General features: G+C 37.2%; 1 protein-coding gene across 41 annotated transcripts in view; it reads right to left on the bottom strand.

Annotated features, from left to right (window-relative positions):
* Positions 1 to 15626, bottom strand: part of nab (NGFI-A-binding protein homolog) — a 698726-nt gene that overhangs the window by 539394 nt on the left and 143706 nt on the right. For 10 of the 41 annotated variants that reach the window (XM_067093690.1, XM_067093716.1, XM_067093701.1 and 7 more), the window contains exon 1: positions 8413 to 10135. The exons of 14 other annotated variants lie outside the window; for them this stretch is intronic. The gene's annotated coding sequence lies outside the window, so the exon portion shown is untranslated. Of the gene's footprint in view, positions 1 to 8412; positions 10136 to 15626 lie in introns of those variants that run through there. 17 more of the 41 variants (XM_067093709.1, XM_067093705.1, XM_067093721.1 and 14 more) reach the window with 5 other exon arrangements.

Genomic DNA, 15626 nt, shown 5'->3' on the forward strand with positions numbered 1-15626 from the left:
TGCCCTGGGAGGGGGAAAAATGTGAAAAAGACATTTAAATGCAACCATTCTTAAAAGCAAAATATCGAATTTTCGCCGGTATGGTGAGAGATAAGGTTAAGAACACCAATCTTAAAATGGAAATATTTAAGAATAAAAGCGATAGAGTTTTCTTAATGGTTTATCTTGCCAAGGCGATAACATTACTGCACTGAGAGGTCATAATACCCATCACAGGAACTGGATTGTACGTGCAAATACATGAAACCCTGCGACCCTTGCTTGCTGACCCCAGAGATACAACTTGATAGATGAGACAGAATCGCCCCGAGATACCTTAAGACAACGTCAGCGTTTTTTCCGACCTCTCAGTCCATTTCGTAAATTTTTTGCAAAGCAGTTGGTGCTTTCAAATCAAACCATTTTCTTCAAGTACTCGAGTCAAAATTCTACTGAATATGTGAGGCTCAGCCGTACGAAGACATTAACCGGTCTTGAGCTGAGTTCCTTGATACCTTATACGATTTCCTTCAGAGCTCATCAATCACTGTTCCAGCTGACACTACACCAAAGACTGCAGTAAGAATTAGAAGTGTGGTAACTGATCTGATCATTGTTATTGCGTTTAAAAGCTCATACGAAAATGCAATAACAAAATACACTGGAAATCGTTTCTCTTATGCTTTGCAAACAATGCTCTGAACAATAAAAATTTTCCGTTCTTTTTATTTATTTATTTATTTTTTTTTTTTTTTTTTTTTTTTGTCTTATTGCCTAGAATGACCAAACTTTGACTCCCCAAGCTAATATGACTATACCCAGAGTGCGCATCCCCACTGTTTCTCAAATGGTACTGCTCCGTCTGGTAATGTTCAATTTTCCTCTACGTAATTCATCGAGCAACGTGTGTAATAACATAATCTAATTCATGATAAATCAGAAATTGCAAACCCTTATCACTATATTTGGAATTTACAAATGCAACGCTATATGTGTCCAACATGAAGATGCACTGTGCCATAAATTCTCTTCAAAATAAAGAAAGAGTAAGTTCCTTAGCTTCAAGTAGTTCCTTTCAGTTATAAATATAACAGGCAAAAAAGTGAAATCAGAATAACGCAAATTAAGAAAACTGCGATCTATCCTCAGACAATTCTGTGACGTCAAGAACCAAGGCAGTGTAATCATCCAGCAGCCGAGCCTCAAACAACTGCCCACGATATTCTTGGCAGTTTCCAAGAATTAGTGATACCAATTGTGAATGAAAATTCTTCGGTGTAATAGACAATTTACGTATTTCGCAATTTACCGGACTGGCACTTAGCTTTCCATATGACTGATGGCCCCGCAACCTAATTTCTGGAGGATGTCCCAGCGATATAGTAAAAATAATTTAGACAACCTCCTTTGTTAGATAACCGTGAACTGCCAGTATTGAACATAATGAACAGAGAGGGGAAATTATACATACTGAAGAAATACCCTTCGTGACAAAAAAAAATTATATTATTTATGTACAAGTAATCTGTTCAAAATAAAACCCAGTTTACGATAACTTGAACGATGACCAACTGATTTTCGCTATCGGAAGACCCAACTGCAATGATATTCAGTTGCTACGGTCGGTTTTACGGACTGCTCTGAACGGCAAGAGCCCGTGCTGGCGGAGGGCCAGAATTAGCTGTCTCCCATAAGAACCGTAACAAAGCAATGGTCTGTGATTGCCAGTTTACAACCTGCCAAAAACGCGACTTGGTATGCCTAAAGGCTCTCTTCCGAACTCATTCAAGTTCAGACGAGAACGCTTATCAGTCAGCAAGTCTGACTAAAGAGCTTTATCAAACGAGACTGAAGATACGCTAGTCTGAATAACATACATCAAAATTAGAAGACAACCTGAGCAATAAATAATGGCAAATTACTCATATTAGTTTGAATAACTTGACACCTTTTCGAAATAATTTTTCGGAAGGGCAAAATTACTCATATTTGTTTGCATAACTTGACACCTTTTTCGAAATAATTTTTCGGAATAAATAACACAAATTTGATTTCTACTAAAATACCTGTAGTAAATCAGAAAAAAAAAATTTTAGCAAAAATTTCCGCTGCTTGTAGCACATTCCTTACATGATCCCTGGGTTATGTTACCCAGTCAATCACGAAAAAGTTTTTTTTTACATGAAAAATTCTTTCAAGGCGTCACAAGGAGTATACATATATACATAGATATACTGTATATATATAATTTATATATATACATACACTATATATATATATATATATGTGTAGATTTTAATAATGACGAAAGACTCACTTAAACAAATGAACTGCTTATAGAAAACAAGGTAGCTTTGCGACCAGGTTCTGGAAATAAACGACTGAGAGTATACAACATATATAAAGCTACGGTGATAAGTTCCTTATCAGCAAGTAATATATATATATATATATATATATATATATATATATATATATATATATATATATATATATATATATATATATATATGAATGTATACACTATCTCTTTATCTGACAATTTCCATATCCATGTACTTTTTCAGATGTGCATCTAATTTGTTTAAAATTCATGATATTAGTACTAATACATAATTATTTTCAGCTTTAATGTCTTTTTACTTTTTTTGTAGCTTATCAATAAAAGTTTTTGAATGACAGGCAATATATATATATATATATATATATATATATATATATATATATATATATATATATATATATATATATATATATATATATATATATATAAATATACATACATTTCGTATCATTCCAGAACTTTTGTTGATAAAGACACAGGAAAAACATTTCTATAGAAATACATTAAAGCATAAAAAAATTATGCATCAGTGCAAATATCACGAATTTTAAATAATTTAGATCCACCTGAAAAAAAAAAAAAAACTGTGGATGCGAAAATTGGCAGACAGAGCAACAGCAAAACCAACCGGATTATTTTTTATACGAAAAATCAATGCCTAATTAAATCCTGCCCAGCTGAAAAACCTCGCTAAACCTCATTACATTAATCACAATTAAGTTAAACTTCTTTAAGAAAGATTTTTTTGTCCCGGTGAGGTTTGAACTGCATCAGTGGTATTTCTAAGATTTCAAAAATCTCTTCAGATAAGCATGAGGCTCACAACTTATAAACTCAAAGCAAATGAAAAAAATAAGCAAATCATGTGTTTTCAGAATTATTAAATGAAAAATGTATAATCTTCCCATCTCCAATAATTCTCGAATTCTGCAATGCCTCAGTTGAAGGCGACGGTTTGGAAATCCCATAAGGAAAGAAGTATTTCAAGAATTTGTGTTTCCTATTAATATATGTGTGTGTATTTGTATGTATTTATATTATATATATATATATATATATATATATATATATGTACATATATATATATAATTATATAATGCATACATATATACATACATACATATATATACATATATATATATATATATATATATATATATATATATATATATATATATATATGTATATATATATATATATATATATATATATATATATATATATATATATATATATATATATATCTTTTCCCTTCGTGAGTTGCTAGCCCCATGATCTTATTACACCTTAGCTGGGATACACTGCAGTTGAATATCTACTAGGTACCTGATTTGCTGGTTAGACCAATACAAAAATTTAGTTTGCTTTGTCTTAGCATTGCTGCCTAACCGCTTGGGACCCGAACTATGGACCTACCGCTAATGAGCGAACGCCGATGCCACTTGACTACGAGGCCAATATAATTTATCTGTACAAAGAACGGCTAAATTCAAACGGAAGTTTCAGTGAATTTCCTCTCTCTCTCTCTCTCTCTCCTGTACTTCTGAACTACCTTCTTCCTCTTAACTCAGCATGGCGACTGGGTTTGTTCTATCCCGCTCAAGTTTGACTTTCTTATAAGCCCGGGGTACCGTAACTTATTTTTCAACGCATAGTTATTTCAGTTTGTAAAGGAAAAGCTTATTTTACCTCTTTTCCTTTTCATGATAATACAATGAAATAAGGCTACATAACTTACAATTACAAACAATTTTTTACTTTAATTTTGGGCAGGGAAAAATGCAAATTACATGACGGAGAGAGAGAGAGAGAGAGAGAGAGAGAGAGAGAGAGAGAGAGAGAGAGAGAGAGAGAGAGAGATCATTCTAATGATTTTACATTAGGTCCAGCAAGTATATTACTTTATAACATTAAGAACCCATATATAGATTTTTTCCTTCCCGTGTGATATTCGTTTTATATTATGTTAACTTTATTATTATTATTATTATTATTATTATTATTATTATTATTATTATTATTATTATTATTATTATATGTGTGTGTGTGTGTGTCTAAATAGAACATTTCTTTGTAAACAGAAGAGGCCGTGTATATGCAAGTGCGCGCATGCGCACGAAAGAAAGTATTTTAAACTCCCCCCCGAGAGCAATCAAATGCAAAATTCGAAGCCGCATCCAGGTTTCACGGCGTCCTTACTCCCGCCCTTTCTCTTCCCTCTCCGTCTTCTGTTTTCTCCGGCCGTTAAAAAATTGGAAAATAAGAATCAGAAATAAAAGCGCGGCAATGTCCCATCTTACGTAGGAACTTTTCCACGGGCGACAGAAATAAGATCCGGAGCGGGGAAGAAAAATCGAAAGAAAAATCCTAAAAAAAAAAAAAGAAGGGGGGGGGGGGGCGGGGTTTGGGTTCTCGACTTGCGAGATAATTCCACTAACACACTCCCATTCTATTTCCATAATAGGTTTTTGATCGAAAATGTTCAGGGGGTTTGATTTTTACCGAAGGATGGGAGGGGTGGGAAAGGGAGAAAGGGAGGGGTGTGGGTGTAAGGGAGGAGGAGAGCCCAGGGGGGGATGTGGGTGGGTGAGTGACGCCAAAATGTTTCATTTCTCTCACAGTCATTGATGTGAATTTTCCTTCGAAAAATCCTCAGGGCTGAGTCAGTCTGACTACAGGAGACCTCCTTGTGGGTGGTGACGCAGGGCCTGGCAACATCAACAATAGAGATATAACATTAATAATATTGATAATCATAATAGTTACAATTAGAGCAATAACAATAGCTATGATCACAACAATCGTAAATTTTTGCAATGTTGTTAAATGTCACTATTGTTATAAGAAGTCACGGGAGATGAACGCGTAAAAATGAAGCTACAAAACGTTGGAAAACAGTTTATAAAAAGTGTCATTTTATTAAAAATCACCTGAAGAAAATATATAAAAACGAAAATTAAAAAATCATTTGCAAATATGCGCATTTTAGAGGTATACCAGTACATATGAAATGTATGCAAACTAAGCTAATTGCATTTTATCACAAAGCGTTGCTTGACTACAATCACGATCTCCCACATCTGATAATCTTCACCTTCCCCCTCCCCCGATAACAATCATTCTCCGATTCCCCCCGCTTCTCCCTCCCCACAAACCAATCACTTTACGGGAAGATAATCGATAACCACGTAAATAACCATGAAACTGAATGCCCTAACCTCAAAGCTTCATCAAGCTCCGCCCCCTCCCTCACTCTTCCAGCCAAACAAACCCTGGCGTTACCCATCCCCCCACCCTCCCTCTACCCCCTCGGTGACCTGCGTCCTTATACCCACACCCTCCCACCTCCCACGAGGTAGGTGGGCAGTAGTGCCGAAAGCCATATGCAAATGAATGCGCTCGGATAGCGTCCAGTGTCAATCCCAAATACTAACACTCCTTCCCTCTATCCCTCCCCCCGGTCAATTCCTAGGGGAAGGGACCTCCTTGGGACCACTGAGATAGGTGAAGGTGACTATGGGGTGTGGGAGAGGGGGAGCCAAAAGAGTTCGAGAGGATAACCGGTTAAGGAGAAGGGAAAAGGCGAATGCAAAGAAAATAAATAAATAAATAGAATAAATTTTACATACAAGTAGAGTTTGCAATTCTGCATCCGACTGATAATGACTAGGCAATTTTTCTGTTGCATTTTTTCAACGGCGCAACAAGGTGCTGGAAAAGGTTGGTGGGGTGGGGTTGGGTTGGGTTGGGGAGGAGGAGGAGGAAGAGGTTGATTCGGTTGTCTGTCAGACCACGGCAATCACTGGTTGTTATTATTGCCCAGATAAAAGCTTCCCCTGATACGACTACAATGATCTCGACAATGTCAGGTCTTATTGCAAATCGCGTGCACGCGCTTTTGTTGAGCGGCGCTCACAGACAGCGGCTTAAGTGCGCAAACATGCTTCGTACAGACAGCAGCTACCTTTGCACATATGCACAAAAGTGCACAATCATGCATGTAGATATGTACATACAGGGAACGGATACACTCTAAAATATGGCTGTTTATATGTATTACGGCACATGAGAGTGGCAAAAAAATTTTAACAAAAAGCTTAATTTAATATTACAGTCATTAGATGTTAATCCGTGTGTTTACTCATCATCTGTGAAAATACCTTGTAAGAAATTTTGTAGTCAGCAAAACTTGTGTGGAATCTAAAGAAATCCTGAACCAAATATATATATATATATATATATATATAATATATATATATATATATATATATATATATATATATATATATATATATATATATATATATGTATATGTATGTATGTATGTATGCATATGTGTGTGTATGTTGTATATGTGTGTGTGTGTGAGTGTGTGAGTGCGCGTGTCTGCGTTTGTGATTGCGTTAGCGCGCGCATGTTAATTCGAGCAAAATGAACACACTTGTGTGCAATTGTGCGTGCGCATGCAAGGGACAGAGAGAAAGAAAGGGCGCTCGAGAGAGAGAGAGAGAGAGAGAGAGAGAGAGAGAGAGAGAGAGAGAGAGAGAGAGAGAGAGAGTCCCAAGCACAATGAAAAACAGTGAAGTGCCGAATAAATCCAGTGTCACAAACTACAGAAATTATACTGAAAATTATACTAACCATGCATGCAAGGGCTATACATAGTACATATTCTACAGTCATAGATTTCAAGCGCCGAAGAGCTCATACCAGACTGGCGTGTTTTGACACGTTCCAACCCCGGGAAAGAGACACCCCCAAGCAAAGTTTATTGAAGAATGCCGAATCGCAGGCCTGAGGGGAAACTGTTCTTTTCTACATTCTACTTTGGTTATGTTTAGTTTGGTCATTGTGGAGGGGGGAACAGATATGCAAATAAATGACAGGCTTCTCTCACGATATCTGTCAAAATCAAACATTGATTCTAGCCGTTTCTAAGAAGAGGATGTTTTCTTGGGGTTTAAATACTTAAATCTTGATGTAAACAGTTCTCTAAGACTTGTCATAGTTGGCAGAATAGAGAGAGGTAGAATTAATAGTTGAGTCTATGCAAATAAGGCATCTATTTTGAAATTGGCACTGCATACATTCATCAATATACTTAGCTTCTATAACATACATTACATCACTTTCAGTTTTCATTATTCCTTTACAAAGATATGATTACAGGCTTCAGCATCCTAGAAACGTGTTGAAGAGACGGGATAAGTAAGAGACAGCGCTGCAGGACTTCTAATCATTTGCTATGCTGCTCAATTCATAATATTGTAACTTTAGATTTCAAGAATTCATTTCCTCTGTACTACTGATTACAGTTCTAAAAAAAAATAAACGCATTACTTGAACGGCTAAGGATGGAGTGGCTTGAATATTCTCATTAAAAGTATACCTTCCACTGTCATCTCTCCGTATTATGTCACAACACAGTAAACGAGAGAGAGAGAGAGAGAGAGAGAGAGAGAGAGAGAGAGAGAGAGAGAGAGAGAGAGAGAGAGAGAGAGAGAGGATCTTTCCTGGTATTACCTCGAGAAATTTACCTTCGACACAGAAAAAAATGCCCTCTACAAGCTCTGTGAAAAGGACGACCATAATTCGTCTAGACAAAAATTCTTAATTATGACACTGGATAAAAACTTGCCCTTGAAGACACAAACACGACACGGAAAAATAAAAACAAGCTCGTCTAAACAAGTAAAATAAAATCAGGCCTTGTTCGAATTTAGATTTGATATCTTGCAGACATTAGCAAAAACTAGAAGCACAACAAGAAAAATATATATATATATAAAACAGGACATTTCACGCTGACCAAAAATCAGTTTCAACTGGTCTGTGTCACTTACTCTATTCGGCAACTTTGCCTGCCAGGAAAACTGGGTTCTTACCTTCGCCAGGACAAGCTTCCAAGCACATTTCACATTCACGTCTTGCCTAACCTGGTAACAGTGTCGCAATCTTACAAAGAAAGAGCTCCAAATATTTAAAATTACCTGTCATTACCAACAGAAGGATCGGGTTGGAAAATAACAGAGCACCTGACGAAGAACAACTAACACAACCTGGACAAACCCACCAATCTCTGAACTAACCTGACGGACAACTGGGTAGCTGGCGAATGACAGGCATGCCCACCTCGACGTTGAGAAAACCGACATCTTCGTGAATCGACTTATCATCATTTCCACCGTTATCGTCGTCACAACAAATCATGAACAGTGATCAACACCTGTGAACAGTTGTCTACACCAGCCTCATCATCATTCATGGCATTACGAGCGTGTATCCTGTGAGGCGTTGGTGGGTTACGACAGCCGAGGAATCGGTAGGAATCATTTCGCATAGAACTTCTCTTTTAAGGAACACTTAGTGACTGGAATCACATGCAAGTTCTCGGTTGATTTCTGAGAATTCTCTTGAGAGAACGCAATACAAAACGAGGAACGGTTTTGAAAGACACGGTTTCCTTTCTCTTTTTAATCTTACGAGACCTTTTTTTTTTTTTTAGACTACCACGTTTTTATTTTCTATTGAGAGTCAAGTCTAATGTACGAAATTTATGAAATCCATGGAACTGAGAGTCAGCTTACCTAATTATTATTCCAAGTGATACGATTATTTCCCTTCACTCTTAACACTCGTGTGGAACGTTAACTCGGAAAAAGTTCTAATCATAAATGGAATTCGATTTGCATCCCAGCTATGAATAACCGTCTTCAGAGTATGTTTGCAAGCACAAGCAGTTTATGTTATATATTCAGTTCGTTATTTCCTTCGAGAATGATCCCAAGAGAGAAATTCAAACACTTGCGAGTGAAATCCATCGTCTGATAAGGCAATGTTCATCGTCAACTCAGATTCCCGTCTCTGTCTCTTCCATTCAATGTTTTCTTTCTCCAAAAGAAATAGCTTTCGCAAATGCAACCTCGTTAGAAAAACACTACTAAGACACTGCTAAGACGGCGAAGCCTAGAGCGCCTCTTGTCAATACTAGCATCTCGTCGGCGCAACAGAAGGACTCAGACTAAGTCGGGTAGGAGGAGAAGGACCCGTGGAAAAGATTCCTCTTGAGCAGAGAAAACTTTCACAGACACCATCACTCCACGACCATCCCGCCGCATTTCGGGACGGCCGCCGTCGCGAAACAGGTCATCATATCTAAGCTTGTATAGGACGGGGTTGGGGAGCCACAGGACTAGGGACAAGGAGGCCAAAATCGAGAGGAAAAAAAAAATAGGGCAGAAAAAAGTTGAGTTTCAAGAAGGCGTCGTCACTAAGTAACAAAAAAGAGAGGTCAGCAGAGACAGGCAGGCACTGGGCCCTTAATAAGGAAGGTGTGCGGAAGAAGGAGCGGAACGGCCTAGTGATTATGTCTCAGCAGGAGCTTGGAAGAGGAGAAGCAGCAGCAGCAGGAGCTGGGAGGAGGGGGGAGGGGGAGAAGAAAGAGGAGGAGGAGGAGGAGGAGGAGGATGAAGGGGAACGGATGGCGATGGTTGTGCAGTCGGCGGCACTACTTAGACGGGAGCCAGGGACACCACGGTGCCACGACTGTATTCTTTCAGCCCTACTTCAAGAGTGCCTGAGATCTGCTTGCGTGTTGATCGTGATCCCGAGCAGCCTTTACCGTCTGCTTGGAGTCGCTGGTTGGGAGATCCGGAGGGAAAAGGAGAGAAAGAGTGACAAGCTGCACGCGCGTGTGTGGCCGTGTGGTATGGCCTCACTCATATGCAACTCTCATGTGCACCTGCGGTCACCTCCTGCACACACCGCGGACTGACGCTCATGTTTGCTGCGCCGCTCGCCCAGACCCACTGTAAAGACTGACGAAAAAACTCGGCGAGTGGGACGAACCCATAAAAAACGCACGTACAAAAAACGCGCGCGGACTTGCGTTGCGCGGACGGTGCTGCCATCTAGCGGACACCGGGAATACTACGGCGTTGCCAGACGCGCGCTCAACGAAAGAAGAATTTCTCTCCCTCTCTCTCTCTCTCTCTCTCTCTTCTTTCTTTCTCTCTCTCCCAACATAAAATTCTTTGGAATTTTTCCCAGGGGAGCGAGGTGCTGTCATTACAGATGAAACACAAATAGCAAAACAAAAATTCCGTTGCCATATGACAATACAAAGCTTGCTGTAAAAGGTGAACACCGGTCTAATACAATATTTAATATACATCTATAAAGCATCAAGGAACAATAGATTTGTCAATACGGGCAAGTTAGTTCAAGAGTGTCCGAGACATGGAGATCTAAAGTATTTCACGAGTATGTCAAAAACTCTCTCTCTCTCTCTCTCTCTCTCTCTCTCTCTCTCTCTCTCTCTCTCTTCTCTCCATAATTCACTTATTATCGCTTGTATCATCATAACAAGTTTTCACAAACGGCAGAAGACCAAAAAGTAGAATTTCATATAAATGTTTTTCCAAGCTGTAAGCAGTGTGTGTGTGTGTGTGTGTGTATGTGTATGTCTGTGTCTGTTTCTTGCCTGCACGCGCGCTCGCATGTGTATGTGTGTATGACAGAAGGAGGAAGAGGTATTTCTCTCTCTCTCTCTCTCTCTCTCTCTCTCTCTCTTACGGAAAAGAACGCGATCAAATGTTTTCAGAACGAGAACGAGGAATATGAACATAAAATAAGATGAATACTTCAATGTCCCAAAAAAGACCTCAAACTCTTAATAAAACGTAAAACATTAGGATATCCATTTATCACTGCATTCCCCCTCCCTCGCCCCTCCCGGGGTAGCCCATCCCCCCACCCGTATCCTATCACCCCTATCAAGCCGGTATTTTCCTCAAGATTTAATCAGTTGCCATATACATTCGTTTGAGGGACCATACTGGATGCATTTCTTCGTTTGGCAAAAATCCGGCTGAAATAATGTCAGAAACTTCCAATACTTGCGTTTTTGGAGTGCCGCCGGAAGACCCAATTACATGAGGAAAAAGAGCATTGCCTCCAGCAAAAATTATAAAGTTGGGAAAAAGTTTGAGCGATATGCTCCGAGAGAAGTGCAGTGCGCACGGTTATCAATAAACCTATTTTTACGGCATATCAAGAATCAATGGAATATCACAGTTTCAAAATACCCGCCGTAACGTTATGCGCTCTAAAATTTCCTTTTATATTTATGATAAGAATAAATGCGCACATAAAACATGCGTTATGTTCACAAGGGAGAAATTTTTATGGCCGAAAAATCATTACTTCTCTTGGCGAGACTTGGCAACTCGTCCGAGACGGATCTGAGAAAACGGGAATTTAGAAGCGTAAGAAGGACTTCAAGATGTTAGTCCCCCTCCCCCCCAAAATGACTCAGCTCTGCCCAATTTTACCGTTTTTATATGGAACAATTTTCGATTGGCACGTACATTCATATGACACTGAGAAAAACAACGAAAAGAAGGACCTTTAAGACCCACGAACTTTTTACAAATACATTATGATAATGAGCAGACAATTCCCACGCCTTCGACCAGGTTGAGAAAGGCTGAAGATAAAATACACCACAGCTAACGCTTGAAATATTTCTTTTCAATACGTACCTTAGCCTCCACAATGCGACGTCATGGGCATCTGCAAGGTGGGAATCTTGTTTCGTATTTTCATTAGGAATAAGACCAAAATTATTTTTTGTGAAATCAGTTAGCAATACTGTGAATGTTACTACACTCAGTGCAAAGAATTTATTACCAAAATAAATAAGCCTGAAGGCAGTTCAGTGAGAATATACGAGAGAGTGAGAGAGAGAGAGAGAGAGAGAGAGAATGAAGAACTAATGAAATAGCTGAAAAGAGACTGCTGATTTTCGAACACGCTCATGAATAACTAACCAGAGGCAGTAATACTACGATAAGTAGTGACGTTCTCGCACAGTCACTGTGCGAATGTTAAGAATAATAGCTTACAGGAATATAAGAAACACACACAAATTATATATATATATATATATATATATATATATATATATATATATATATATATATATATATATATATATATATGTATACATAAATATACAATATATATATATGTGTAGCTATATACATACATACATACACACACATGATAGGATATGAGAACAAAACTATATACCGAGCGCCAATGCATTTATTTTATAAGTATCGAACATCTGCTAAAATGCTTTGAAAGGAGATAATGTTCTATATATGGGCTCACTTACACCTTAACAAACAACGAAGGAGACGCTAATGTGAAAACATTAGCAATATACTGTCTGTGAACGTATTCACATTAACTTTATAAATTTATATATAAAATATATATATATATGCATATATATATATGCGCTTCCTGCGTTGTTTATTAATGTACATAGTGTTGCTCTCACAGCCTAACATATATTTTCCGGTTAGAAACATGTGCTGCATAAAATCTGCAAACCTACAACCAGAGTTTATCAATTCACAACCAACGCTACAGAACGTCCATACTTTGCATCTTAACCAACAATTTTTTAACGAATAGTGATGCGGCCAAAAGTAACAGTTCTCTTTTTTGTGGTTAATCTGTAAATTATTTTTCAACAAACAGCCTAAATGCAAAGTGGATCAAATTATCAAATAAAAGTTGAACGGGCTGAATAATTGAAGAAGACTGGTTCTACATACACATACAAACACATGATATACACACTTACATATATACATACACACATTATCCAGTGAAGACATAGGAGACTGGATGAATAAGGAAAACTTCTACACACACACAAGTAAATACATACATACTTACATGCACTTACATACAGACACACAAACGCACACAGCACCTACAGGCATCAACGCACTGAAAAAAAAACTAAGACAAAAAAAAAAAGAGAAAAACATCGAATTGTGTGCACACTGACCGGTTTCTTTATTTCTGCCCTTTCCACTGCAAACACACTTATGCAAATCAGACTCCTTCCTCGAAATGCTTTACATTAACCACCCCACCGGTCAGTTCAAACATTTGCGGCCTTGGAATGCGTCAGACAGCTTAGGAAATATTAGCAGGAGCCGACTCCAGTCGCCCTGTGCTCTTTGCTCGCGCGTTTCCCCGACGCGGCGCAAGTTATGCGCTATATCCCTAATACCTGATTCACCTTTAACAAAATGAGACCGCCTAGCGTTCGTCTCTCGCCGGCCAAGACAGGGCGCTGTTCAGTATGGTACTTTCGGGTGAGAGCGGCGAGTTTCACCAGTACGATAAAACCAAACAGAGATACACAGAGAATAATAATAATAATAATAATAATAATAATAATAATAATAATAATAATAATAATAATAATAATAATAATAATAATAATATAACGGTTGCCAGCGTCTTCCTTCTTGCCAGTCAGATAATGTTCCTAAATTGTTAGTGCTCGCGTACCTAGCGCTGCTCCACAGATTCTTGCAATAAATGAGATTCTCATAATATTTTCGTTGCACAACTTCAAGATTTTTCGCAGATCTTTTCAGTTAGACATTTAGTATTTGAGCTTAAATTAGTAACTGAGATATGCAAATGAAATCTGGTATGAATACAGAAAATAACAGCATCACAATATCCCCATATATATATATATATATATATATATATATATATATATATATATATATATATATATATATATATATATATATATATATATATATATATATATATATATATATATATATATATATATAAATTTTATATATATATATATATATATATATATATATATATATATATATATATATATATATATATATATCCTCTTCATCAAATTGTTCGTAACTTGAAAAACTAACAATTTTATTTAAAGCAAGTCTACTTTTGTCATACATGAGTACTTTTAACAGAATCAACTTTTCTTTCTTTTGAATGTGAAAGTCAAAACCCCATACATTAAAATTCTTCTACAGTTACTATTAGCAACGCTACCAATAGTATTTTTCGACTAGCAATATACAGCTAATATTTTCATAATAACCACCTCCAGCACTCAGCAAAAATTGAAATTATTTATGGCACAATATAAACACACAGATCATTAGGTAAAAGTATTTATACTTTCCAAGAATACCATCAGTTAGTGTGTCAGACCAGGTAACGAAGCAATATCTGATGGCAATCTTTGTACCAGTATATAAAATCTGCCATCATATACCAATTTAAATTCGTGGACCATCATCTCATTTTCATCTTGAACACAACTGAAGTGGAATTCTGTTCTTTTCTAAAAAAAAAATATTCCAATATTTTCATCGTAACTATTCTTAACTTAACAATCATTATTTATTGTTATTCTTGAAACTACTGCAATTGTTGCAATAGCAATAATGATTCTGTCCTATTGAATACTGTTGTTGCTTCATCAATTAGTTATTTAAAGGAAAACCAAACGCTATTTACCCAAAGGGTGTATAGTGCATTTCTGCGTAACAGACGATTCCCAGAAGGAAATAAACAAACAAAAACTAAAGGTAAGGCAATATGTAAGACATTTACATGGATTCACACGCGCATGCTCACGCTTTTACACACACACACACACACACACATATATATACACATGTATGTATACATATATTCATATATGTATATATATGTATACATGTATGAAGAACAAGGCATAACTTTGAATAAAGATATACAGGGAATACAGCCTTGTAACGTTTTATTTATTTTTATAGTGGATCTGGTGCTGGCAGTATCTTCCGTACCTCCATCTCCCAACAAATTTTTAACAATAAATAAAAAAAAATATTCGTATTCAAATACAATGTGTCAGTTGAGAAGTTTTTAACAGAGAGCTACTGGTAGCGCTTTTTCCAGCAAATTATATCTAAAATTTCAGCTGCCCTCCTAATAAATACTGCCTAAGAACTGCAGTACAGTCTCCGGCCCGCACTGCTGCTCGACGGAGTTCGTCAAGAACAAAACAATTGCCACGGAAAACAAAATCATAGAACAAGAAAATCTTCTTGAAATGAATCACGCATATGAGAAAATATACATAAATGGTTCCACTTTTAATGGTCGCTATTTCTGAAGTCTGCAAAAGCAAAACAAGGTAAACAATCTCATTATGATAACGGAGAACTTCTCTCTGTGCGGCGTTTCGAGTTTAAGAAAGGAATGGTCACACAGAAGTAAATAAATGATGTCCTAAGTTACTCAATGAAATGTATATAGCCCCTAAACTCAAGGCCTCCCTTGTCACTGAATGACTGAGCAACAGAAAAGAACTCAATATATATGACGACTTCGTTTTGCAAAAATTAAAAGGATGACTGACAAGTTCATCATGGTGAAATTTTACGGTTGA

The sequence above is a fragment of the Macrobrachium rosenbergii genome, chromosome 50, assembly GCF_040412425.1.
Source record: "Macrobrachium rosenbergii isolate ZJJX-2024 chromosome 50, ASM4041242v1, whole genome shotgun sequence".
Taxonomy (NCBI): Eukaryota; Metazoa; Arthropoda; class Malacostraca; order Decapoda; family Palaemonidae; genus Macrobrachium; species Macrobrachium rosenbergii.